The sequence below is a fragment of the Quercus suber genome, unplaced genomic scaffold (assembly GCF_002906115.3).
Source record: "Quercus suber isolate HL8 unplaced genomic scaffold, Cork oak 2.0 scaffold_360, whole genome shotgun sequence".
In the NCBI taxonomy this organism is placed as follows: domain Eukaryota; kingdom Viridiplantae; phylum Streptophyta; class Magnoliopsida; order Fagales; family Fagaceae; genus Quercus; species Quercus suber.
The window spans coordinates 654,042-666,107 of record NW_027069812.1 but is presented as its reverse complement, the minus strand read 5'-3'; positions in this window follow the sequence as shown (position 1 = coordinate 666,107).

Sequence of the window (12,066 nt, the reverse complement as noted above, 5' to 3'; positions counted from 1 at the left end):
TAAAAAACTTAATCATATATATAACCAATTTTAAATTTTTGTGCCAAATTAGTTAATTCAGTGTAAAAATTTTGATTCAATTAAAGTTTAATTTTGTGCCACATGTTTCATCTAATATAATTTTTTTTTTAATTTTTATGTCAAGTAAGTTAACTCAATGTAGAAAACAATGAATTCAATATAAATAAATAATAAAAACCTAATCATATATATATATATATATATACCATGACTATATATAGTTCATTACTAACTAGGTAATATATATATATATATATAACCAATGCTTAGAGAAAATTTAATTAGATTCAAAATTGAATTTTGCTTTTGTTAGCTTTACACATAAATTAAATTGTTTAGATTTTTGCTATTATTTTTCTCTAAACTAATGAGCATATTTTTTATACCATTTCTATTCAAATATTTTATCTGTTAGGATCTTGAACGTAACAAATTATAATTGAACTAAACAATCTCATGCACCTATCCCCGTTCAATCTAGGAGATATTATTGGACCAATTTATTCTTTTATTTTGTGTTGTATTTAATAGAATTTCGCAGACAGTAATTATGAATTAATATTATATATATAGTATCCAATAGTGATTTTCAAAATATATATATATATATATATAAAATAGCAGTGTAATGAGAAACTTAGTGTAACCAATATCATAAAAATTGCAAAAAAAAACTATTTTAGTACCTCTAAATAATTTTTTTTTTTTTTTTTTTGAGAAAGTACTCTAAATATTCTGGCCAAACTAATATCCTATATGTTTTATAAGCCAAGCTAACATTAATAGTACAACTACAATTTTAGGTTACATACTTGTGAATTATAATATGAGACTAATTAAGTGCACGCATGCGCATTCATAGGGTGAGCTTGAAATATGCCCCATATATATAGAGGCCATCTCAAGCTTATGTGTGTAAATCACAAATTATGAAAGAACATATTTCTATTTCCATTGTTACTTTCCTTTTTTTTTTTTTCCTACTTAGATTACCAAAAATAAATTGAGATGAGAAAATAATTTCCTTCAATTTATAGTTATAATTTATATTTCCATATTATTTTTTTTTTTTTGGAAACATATTCATTGTTTTTTTTTAAAATATTTCCATACACACGCACATATTCTTGTACTACCAATTACTTATATAGTAATAAATTAATTATCTTCATCATTGTCTAATAATGGGATATAATTATATAAAAATTAAGGAAAAAAATACTTATTAAATGTAAGGTTTTGGATTCTCAACTTTATGGTACTTATCATTTGAAAAGTTTACTATCTAGGATATAGATTTAATGGAGAAAAATGATGATAATAACCTATCAAACAAATTGGGACAAAAAAGTGATGATCAAGTATTGTTTAAGGAAAATACGCTAATAATTCAATCATGGAAGACTTTATGTTTCCTCTCATTTTCTAGTACCTCAATGATAATAGCAACATCTTAATTAAAAGCAATGGGTAAAATATAGTTAACATTGATGTTTGGGCTAATACCAGTCAAGCCCAAGACATTTCAAAATTGACCAACTTGGTCCCTAATCATTATGAGAAAGAGAAGAAAAAATGAGTAACAGTTTAAAGACTAAGTTGGTCAGTTTTGAAAAGCCTTAGACCTAGTTGGCATTAGTCCAAACTTTAGTATTGTCAACTGTATTAGTGTATTTTACCCATACAAAAGAAATTTGTATCAACATAAGATAAGATAATCCTGGAAGAAAAGACAGAGCTAGGCCAAAGACATAGTATTCCTCATACCAGTTATTGTACCAGGAAGTACCAAAACCTCCCACATTTTCATCACACACACAAAATATAAATCCAAATGAAAAATTGAAATCTAAAAACAAATAAATTTAAAGAGGAAAAGGAAAAGTTTTTCAATGTCAAAATCCTTTCTTATTTCTCATGTGCGAACTTCATGTCATTATGCTTAGTGGTGGGTCAATCACTAAGCATGAAGATAAAGAAAATTACAGCTCTTGCTCCCTGTAGCATGCAAATCAAGGTGGTTGCACACTCACACCTCCCCCCAAAAAGATTAATCAAAAGTACAATAATCAAAACACCAAAGTTTATGAACATTGACATTAAACTTGAAATAGTAGCAGTCATTTGTGAACAAAAAAAAAAATCTTAGCCACAAAATGATCATTCAACCTTAGTTAGCAAATATAAAGAAAGCAATCCACAAAACACGAAGCATTAAAACAAATCGAAGATCAAGATTATTGTGTGTGTGAGAGAGAGAGAGAGAGGTACCTTAGATAGTAGAAACATGCAGTGAAAAGAAAATATTTCTAGCATAAAATTTGTTCGTTATAAGAAAGAAAAAAAAAACATTTTTTTAAGAAAAAAAACATATATAAATATGAAAATATGTAGAGGAAGAAAAAAAATATATATTTTTCATATAAAGGGTTTAAGGGAGGGGAAAGGTTGGGGAAAAGGAAGAGACCTTTTATGTTTTGGTAATTGAAAAAGGTATTTGTAACCAGCAAGTTGCATAGTTAATGTGATAAGACAATATTTTTTTTAGGGGGGGGGAGGGGGGAATAAACTCGACAAATCTAATGTGGTAGCATAATAGCAAAGTCTAAATAGAGGACTTTGGGGCTACCATATAGGTTTATGGATATACATGCAAGGTAGACTTTAAGACAACTAAGATGTGAATAACCTAAATCCTAATGGTACATTTGGGTGTCAAGTTTGGTGAGTATCAAAATTTTCATTTTTAACACCAAAGCATAAAATGGAAAAGAATGACAGGACTGAAAAATAAAGAATGACAAAGGATGTACGTGGAAAATCTTGTGAAAAGGATGAAAAAACACAATGGGTGAAGGATATTATATCCTTCCACCTTAAAAGCTATGTAATATATAGAAAGTTTAAGGTTACACAATATTGTTCTTCCCAAAAACCCATTCTTTTCTACCTTTCTTTCTTACCTAGATTTCTACCCTTTTTTTTTCTCTCCTTTGCTCAGCAACATTCTCCTCTTATAGTACAAGGAATGTTGTTGGTTGTACAAGAATAGGTGTTTCACTCTCATTCCCTCCCACAAACCCTAATACAACTACTTGTACTATACCATGGCCGAAGGAGAGAGAAAAACCGTTTCTGCTAGGATGATAGGCTAAAGGATAGCTCTATACCATTGTGAAGGACAAGCAAAGAAGAGGAAAGGGAAAGCTTGAAGCTTGAGGGCATTGCACATTTCCTTCGCAATGGTCCAACTTAGTACTAACCAATGAGGGGTGTTTTGCAACCTCTAACCAATAGGATTTGAATTCTCTCTTATGGTAGTGCTAGGTGCCCATGCTAGACTACGCATCTCTCTCTCTCTCTCTATCTAATGGTGATCATGTTGTTGGCATGAGCCAAAGGTGTAACTCCTCTCACCAAAGTCCATGTTTCTATATTTCAAGGTTGTCCACGTGGAGGGCCAAGATGTAGCCAAATCAATACACTCACTTGCACTAGCTTGTGTACTGTATAAGGGAAAATTTGAAACTTTCCATAGTCATTGTTATTTTTTCTTTACCAAAATGTTTATGAAGAGAAAATAATTTCCTTTATATATGAGAATTAGATTTTCTATTCCATATTTTCATAATCATTGTCAATATTTATAAAAGTAGATAGTTATATATATTTTTTTTTGTATTTTTTTTTTGGGATAATTACAGTAAACCCACCGTGGTATGGCCCGTTTTCACTTTGTCTACCCGTGGTTTAAACATTTACACTTTGTCCACCTAAACTTCAATCTGTTACCCATCCGTTACCCACCTCTGTTAAAATCAGGAGTAAAAATGTATTTTATCTTCACTTTTATGTCTCTTTCCTCTAAAAACAAAAAATTAACAGAAAATACTCAAACAAACAAGATCAAAGAGGGGGGTTTTGTAGAGAAACAAGATGTGTATCAAAACAAGATCAAATGAACAGGCCAACACATTTGGTTCATCATTTCTCTATCTCACTCGCATCTCTCTGTTAATCTCTGATTTCTCTCTCTGTCTCACTCATCCATTCTTCCCACAACCCATTTCAGATTCATAATTTTCATTTTCCATTTGGTTTTCTTGAGAAACAAACATGGAGTAGGTGGGTCTAACCTGGATTGTAGAACCATGCTTGATTGTCAATGGGTTCGTCTAGAGTAGGGAGATCAACCCATCGGGAAAGGCCTGAGTAGTCACTTTGATCTTATTTTCGTGAAGAAATGTAAAATATTTGAGCTGAGAGAGGGAGAGAGATCGTGAAAGAGTAGTGATTTTGCATAGAGAGATCGTAAAATATTTAAGTTTGCATAGAATGTATAATATCTGAGCCTTAGATGGAATCAGCAGATTTCTTAAGTGGGATCTGTTCTTGATCAGATTGTGAGGAAGATGAATGCTAGGAAAGTGAAAGAAAATGTTCTTCTTGTTTTGATTCAACCTCCCACACCTTTGAACTCGCAGTTCTTCTTATCTTTGGATGCAATGTATCTACAAGATAATTTTGTACCAAGTTATTTTCGTCCTCTCAAACCGTCTCTTTTCTTGATTCCAATGGTTTCCAAACATTTTGCACATGGAAATATTGTATCAGCCATTGGGGTGTTGGCCACATATATCAAGCTGAGTCCATGAACATGTGCTCACATCTAGGATCCAAACGTCATTGTAATAGTGAGTTTGCTTTATTCGTTAAAGAAATAGATCATTAAACACAACCAAACCCTTGAACTCAACTCTTGAAACATGTGTTGTTGTCTTTGTCCTTGTTGGCCGCTGCCCTATCTTTCTTGCCTTCCTTCTTTCTTGATTATTTTTCAAAGGAATTTCAGCAGAGGACCAGTAATTTGCATAGAGACACAAAACCCCCATAATCCAAGGCTCTTTCAAAAAAAAAAATCAACCCTAGCTTTTTGATTCTTGTTATATTTGTTTTTGACTAAAAATGTGTTTTTCTAACGGCAAACAGAGAAGTGGGTTACGGAAGGCTAACGGAACTAACCTCAGGTGGACAAAGTGTAAATGTTTAAACCACAGATAGGCAAAGTGAAAATGGACCATACCACAGGTGAGTTTATTGTAATTATCCCTCTTTTATGGGAAAGGGATGGTCAAAATTGATTAACAAATAATAATAAATACACAATTAACCTTAATATTATTAGCACAAAATATGTATAACCTACCATTAATATGTATAATTAGTTTTTTTTGTTTTGTACTTTTTTTTTTTGTGAAAAGTAATTAATGGATATTGAAAGCAATCAAAAAAAGGACATGTCCTTATTGCATGCCTTGAGAAAGAGGTACGTGTCATTATTGTGTGCATCCTCAAGTTTGGAGATCCAACTTTTATAATATATAATTTAGGAAAAAATTTAGGTTGTCTTGTTTCTTAGGTTCCCCTATTAAATCACTACATGTGATTAGTTAATCCACGTCAAAATAAGTGGTGTTAACTCTTTAGTATGTTGGTTAGATCCCCAGTGACACCAAAACCACGTTGAACCTAATTATTACCCCAAAAACCACTCAGCTCCCTCTCTTTTGTGTTAGATTACTCAATGGGACCAAGCACAAATTTGGATTCAAAAGTGCAAATATGAATCCCTCATAGCAAGGACAGAGTCAGGACTTGGAGTTAAAGGGGGTAAAAGTATAAACAAACAAAAAAAAATTTTGAAACTCCAAATAAACATTCATTTAATAAACCATCAACAAAGAAAAATACACAAAATTATTGTTTTTTAAGACATTACAATCAATTATTTATGAAAATGGAACTCGTCATCTTTTTAAATCTTCAAAATCATCTATTATTGAATTCGTACTAATTGTCGCAGCGATGTCTCTTTTAATGAATAACATCATAGCATCTGACAAAAACTCATCTTCCATTTTGTTGCGAAAGTCAGTTTTGATGACATTCATAGTTGAAAATGCTCGCTTTGTAGTTACAATAGAAACGGAAAGAATAAGCACAAGCTTGACCACTCTATAAATAAGCGGATAGTATTATGATTTTCTAGTTCTCACCATCCATTGGCACAATTCATAAATATTTTTCAAATTCTTGAACCCTGAATGTTGAACTACATCTTACTTATAAAGATCAAGTTCCTTTTTCATATCATTCTTTTCATCATCTATGATTCTATTGGATAAAAATTATCTACCAATGAACAAATATCATTGACTCGAAAAGATTCATATGCCTCTCGAGGGTCTAGAGCTGAGCTAAGTGTAAGTAACTCAATGGCATGCTCACTAAACCGATGCTTTAGTTCCTACAATTGAGAATCTATTCCCACATTAAAAATATCTACTTTATAATAATGCTCATTTCTAAAGTCCCCTTAACGAGCATTCATATAAGGGACGTCTATACCACGTACCTTACAAAATGATAGCATAGTTGCTAGTAAGTCATCCCATTTCTCATCTCTAAATTGTTGGATAAGTTTTTTAGTCGATGAAACTAAATGCATAGCATTTAAAATGTTTTGCGATTGGTTTTGCAAAGCTTGACAAAGTTTACCAGTAATCCCCATAGTTTCATTAACAAAATAAAAGATAAAGACAAATTAAAATGAAATTAATACCTCATAAACAGACTCTGCTTCTACTTTTTATGAAGAATTTCCTTCATCCATGATTTTCAGTAGAACTTCACATGTTGGACTAAACAACTTTATCAAGTTAAAAAACGATTTATAATGCGAACCCAAACGAGTATCTCTAGGTCGCTATAAAGTGACCATCTGATTAAGTTCTTTCCCAGTCTCAAGCTTTTCAATATCAATTAAATATGCAATGTCAGAAGCTCTAGCAATTTTTAATTGCTTAATACATTTGCATGAAGCACGAATATTATGGATAACCAAAATCAATTTAGTGAAGAATCTATTAAGAGGAACAACTGCTTTTGATGCTCCTACTAATGCCAATTGTAAGCGATGTGCAAAACAATGAATGCAGTAAGCATATGGATAATCATTCGAAATCAAAACTTGTAATCCATTCCACTCACCTCGCATATTGCTTGCACAATCATATCCTTACCCCCGAATGTTTTGGATATCTAATCAATGATTAGAGAACAAATAATATATCTCCTTTTTAAGGGTCAATGCCGCAGTGTTAACAATATGAACAATCCCATAAAATCATTCTCGCACAAAGCTATCTGTATCAACATATCTTAAAACCACAACCATTTACTCTTTCATGGACTCATCACGAGCTTCATCAACCAATATGCAAAACTTTGCATTACCAATTTCTTCCCTAATTGCCTTCTTCACTTTGGTTGAAATAACATGTATAATTTCTTTTTGAATCTGAGGTGATGTGTAGGTGGCAGTTTTTAGAGCTTTTGCCATTATTTCAACAACATTATTATTATAGCACACCATCAAATCCAATGTCGTAAGAAAGTTTCCCCGATTGGTTGAAGTAGAGCTTTCATCTCGACCTCTAAAAGAAATAGCTTGTAAGGTAAGATGTTGAACAACATCAATTGAAGCCTTTAATCGCAGTCGATTATTTGCAATTTGTTCTAAAGTGAAATTTCCCACTACCATGTCTATGTGTTGAGACTGTGTAGCGTCCCTGTTAGACCCCCTAAAAAAATTTAAAAAAAATTAGAGAGAGAGAGAGAGAGAGAGAGAGAGAGAGAGAGAGAGAGGAAGTTAGACTTTTATTGGACCACATGTGCCCCACCTAACCCAACAATCCCCCACCACTCATTTTCACACCATCTCTTTTCTCTCTTTTGGCCGGGCATCTCTTTTCTTCCTTTCATTTTCTTTCTTTTCTCATCACTTAAACACACACACACACTCATTTCCCACACTCTCCCACCGGACTCCCCCTCCAAACCACCATCTCACCATCATTTTTCCGGCAAGATCACTAGAAAAATCCTTAGAAACCCCTAAGCATCTTCATCTCTTTTATTTGAAGTAGAATTTTCTAATCTTTTTGGTGGGTTTTATATTTTGCTTGAGGTTATATTTTTATCCAAGCTTTAATAATGATGCCAATGTGATTTATGAGCATTGAAAGTGATGTTTATGTGTTTATATGTATGTGTTTTGCATTGGTGGAATTATTTGATGAGTGGGTTTATGGTTTATGCTAATGATGACTACCTAAAGTTTATTTATGGTGAAAAATTTAGGGGTTGAGTTATAACATGTGAAAGTTGGTAAATCAAAATTTTCCATTGCCATTGGGTTTATTTTGAGTTAGTTAAAGTTCTAAATTTCTTGTATTGGAGGATATTTTTATTTTTTGGCCTTCATGCATGGATCTCTTAATGATGTACTGTAAATTTTATAGAAGCTAGTCATAATGTTGGAGATGATATTAAATGGGTTAACATTATAAATTGGATTTTATGCCTTATGATTCAATTTGTTGAGAAACTATGGAAGTGAAATATATTATTATTGATGAGGTTAAATATTGGGCTTGCCTAATTAAGTGCTTATTTGGGAATTCCTAAATTGTAGCTTAATACAATTTCAAGCTTTATGCTTATTTTGATAGGTTTACTTGATATTATTTAGGTTCTAGCTAATCTCCTTAGAGCTTGGAGAATTAGGTTTTTGTAGTTGCGAGGTAAGCAGCTTTTAATGAAATTTTTGAAAAATAACCATATTGCATAAATATTGTTTTTGGGTTAGACACGCTTTTGAAAACTATCTATGGAAACTATATTTTCCTAAAATCTATTGTGTCATAACCTTAATATATATATATATATATATATATATATGAAAATGCATCATATTTGGTATTGCATTTGAGAAAATGCATGAATTGTTGATATGGAACTAAAATCTATTGTGTCATAACCTTAATATATATATATATATATATATATATATGAAAATGCATCATATTTGGTATTGCATTTGAGAAAATGCATGAATTGTTGATATGGAAAATATAAGCATCTTTAATTTAATCTTTGATAAGGAATTCATTGATTTTATGGTATATTGAAAAATTTAAAGACGTTTATCTTGTCTTGTTAGATTATTTAAGATTTTATGAAAACCTTACAAACTTTGTGGAAGTTAGATTATTTAAGATTTTCTGAAACTAGTTGAATATAAACTATGTGTTTCAAAGTATATGTAACATGTGAACTTTATGTCGTTTTAGCCCTATGCCATGTGTGATTTCTTGGTGATCTCTTGATTTGGTTTCCGTAGTTTTTGTGAGAACGAAATCAAATCCAGGTCATTGCCCTTTAACTTTGGATAATGCATTCTTCTATGCTGCCCATGGGGGGAAGAGGTTCCTTGATTGTGTGTAGGTGAGGTTGCTGCCCATGGGCCAAGAGACCACATGCAAGAGAGGTCCTATTTGACGTGCTCTTTTTGCTGCCCATGAAGGGAGAGAAAAACCTTGAGGGTATGGGTGAGGTTGCTGTCCATGGGGCCAAGAGTCTGCATACCAGAGAGGACAATATCATACTAGTTGTGAATGGATGGATCCCCTGACTAGTCTATGTAGTAGTGTGGTATATTTTTTATAAATTACCGTATGTTAGATTTTATGGTTTTGGAAATTATATTGTTAGTGCTCACAGTTTATGGTATATAGTTTCAAGGTATCTACTTTGAGAAATTTTGTATTTCATTATTTAATCATTCTTGTCATATCATATTATTATTATTGAAAATGAAACTTGCATTTCCTCCACTCCCATTAATTATGCTACTTACTAGGCTCTATCTTATCTAATTATTTTTAAACTTTTCAAAGTAGGCAACAATCTTTTGAGACAGCTTTTTGGTGGCTAACAGTAATTAGACTAACTACTGACAGAAGCTGAACTTTTGTGATAAAGATATTAGATGATGTATATCTTAGAATAGACTTGACTCTTTTTTTTTTTTTTTTTTTTTGTACATTATAGTGTTTGTGACTTTATTCCCACTAATGGGACAAGCTGATAATATGTAATTATTTATTCAGGCCTCTATTCTTTTGTGGCCAATAGTTTTTGTAATTATTGCATAAAGTTTTGACTTACTTTGGGAGTATATTTAATGAAATTATTATAATAATTCTTGACGTTGGTACTTGATATGATTTATTTGGATTGTATTGCCAAAAAGGAAAAATCTACAGGTACTTTTAAGATGTTTTTCTCATGCTTTAGACCCTTTGGAGTTCAGGACGTGACAGATTGATTCATCAAATCTTGACACGCTTTATGGGAAAATCTATGAGTACGTGACATGATTTATTTGAATTGTATTGTCAAAAAGAAAAAATCTACAGGTACTTTTGAGATGTTTTTCTCGTGCTTTGGGGTTTGGGGTGTGATAGACTAGTTCATCAAATCCTGACACGCTTTATGGGAAAATCTATGAGTGGAGTTAAGATCTTTCCCCATATGAAGACTAAAAGAACAACTTTCACTATTTCTAACTTTCTTCCAACTCTTAAATCCGTTAACTGTGAATGCATTTTGTCTGTCATGCCTAGTTAGCGTATGAAAGAGAAAGCACGGTAGACAAAAAGTGGCATCTCTTTTAGGAGAATATTCAAGCCATAACTTAAAGAGATCATCTTCATACCAAGAACCTTGAAAGCTTCGACCCTTTTCAGATTTTTAAATTTTTTTAAAACGAGGTTGGTATGGACCCAACTTAATGTAACATCACCGGATCTCATCTCGTTGATCAACATGATAAGTATATATTTGTCTACACAATCTGGGATCCTATTTTAATTGCAACAAACTGATGTCAACTTTTTGAAATTTTGTTTGAGAATTTTCCTCAATAGGGACATCGAGATTTTCCTCAACAGGTTCATAAGGATTTTCCTCAATTGGGATGTCGAGATTTTCCTTAATTAAGACATCAAGATTTTCCTCAACATTAGTGGTTGGCAATGTTGTACCACTAGTACTAGCTTTTAAATCATTTGAAACTTTTCTTTTTAAAAAATCAAATATGGTAGTTGACTTTTTCATAATCTACAAATAAAATATAATTTGAAATAGGCGTTGTGGGGGAAAAAGATCCAATCTAACATAGTGGGCCTAGAGCCCCATGTGAGGATTACTGTGCGTCTGAAGAGAAGGAGATAGTTAGGGCAAGGCCCATCTGGAAGAAGGATCCCCGAAAAGAAGGATGGTTGCCATCCGAGGAGATTTTATTCCTCGAACGCGAATAGTATTGATTGATCAAACGTGTGGAATGTCCGAATGATTTTCCTAGCAACCCCAACGATCAAGATAAGCTCTAGGTATATCTGGAGAAGATAAGAATGAGGAAATATCTAAAGGAAAAGCTGCTACCACCGCATTTAAGGCACTGCAGCAACTTCTCTGGCCGCATTTATGTGGAGAAGACCTCTGAACAGTGTAACCTCACCTACCGCCACTCACAAAGAGCCAGAGGAAATACTTGACGTGACATATACTGAAGTGGAGTCACAGATGAGGAACAAGTGGATGATGGGGATGATGGGGAAGGAGGTTATATAAAGGAAAGAAGCTCCTGAGAAAAGGGGGATTGAGAGAACAAGGGAGAAGAAAACAAAAAAGCTTTATTGTAACCCTAAGATCTGTATTCATCACATAATCAATAATATGCCTCTTCGGACACCAATTCTTTACGTGTAAATTCATGTTGGTTTATGCTTAAGGGTTGTGATTAATTGTTGTCGATTCCATAATCAACCTAGCTCTTTCACCCATTCTCTACAAATTCATTGTTTTGGGCTTGGGCCACAAATCCTAACTCTACAATTGGCGCCGTCTGTGGGGAGAGCTTGAGTGTAAAGGGAAGCAACAACAGTTGGTCATGGCCGAACCAGGGCAATAGCCGGCAGAATCTGGGGCGTCCCAGCATATAGACCCTTTTCTCAACTTGGAGCGGAGACAAGATCGTGAAGGCAGGTTGAGGCATCTTTTGCACCACTCCAGTGGCCGAGGAGGTCAAGTGAATTTTGAGTCTGAGAAGAGTGATTCTACGAAACCTCCATTAGGTAC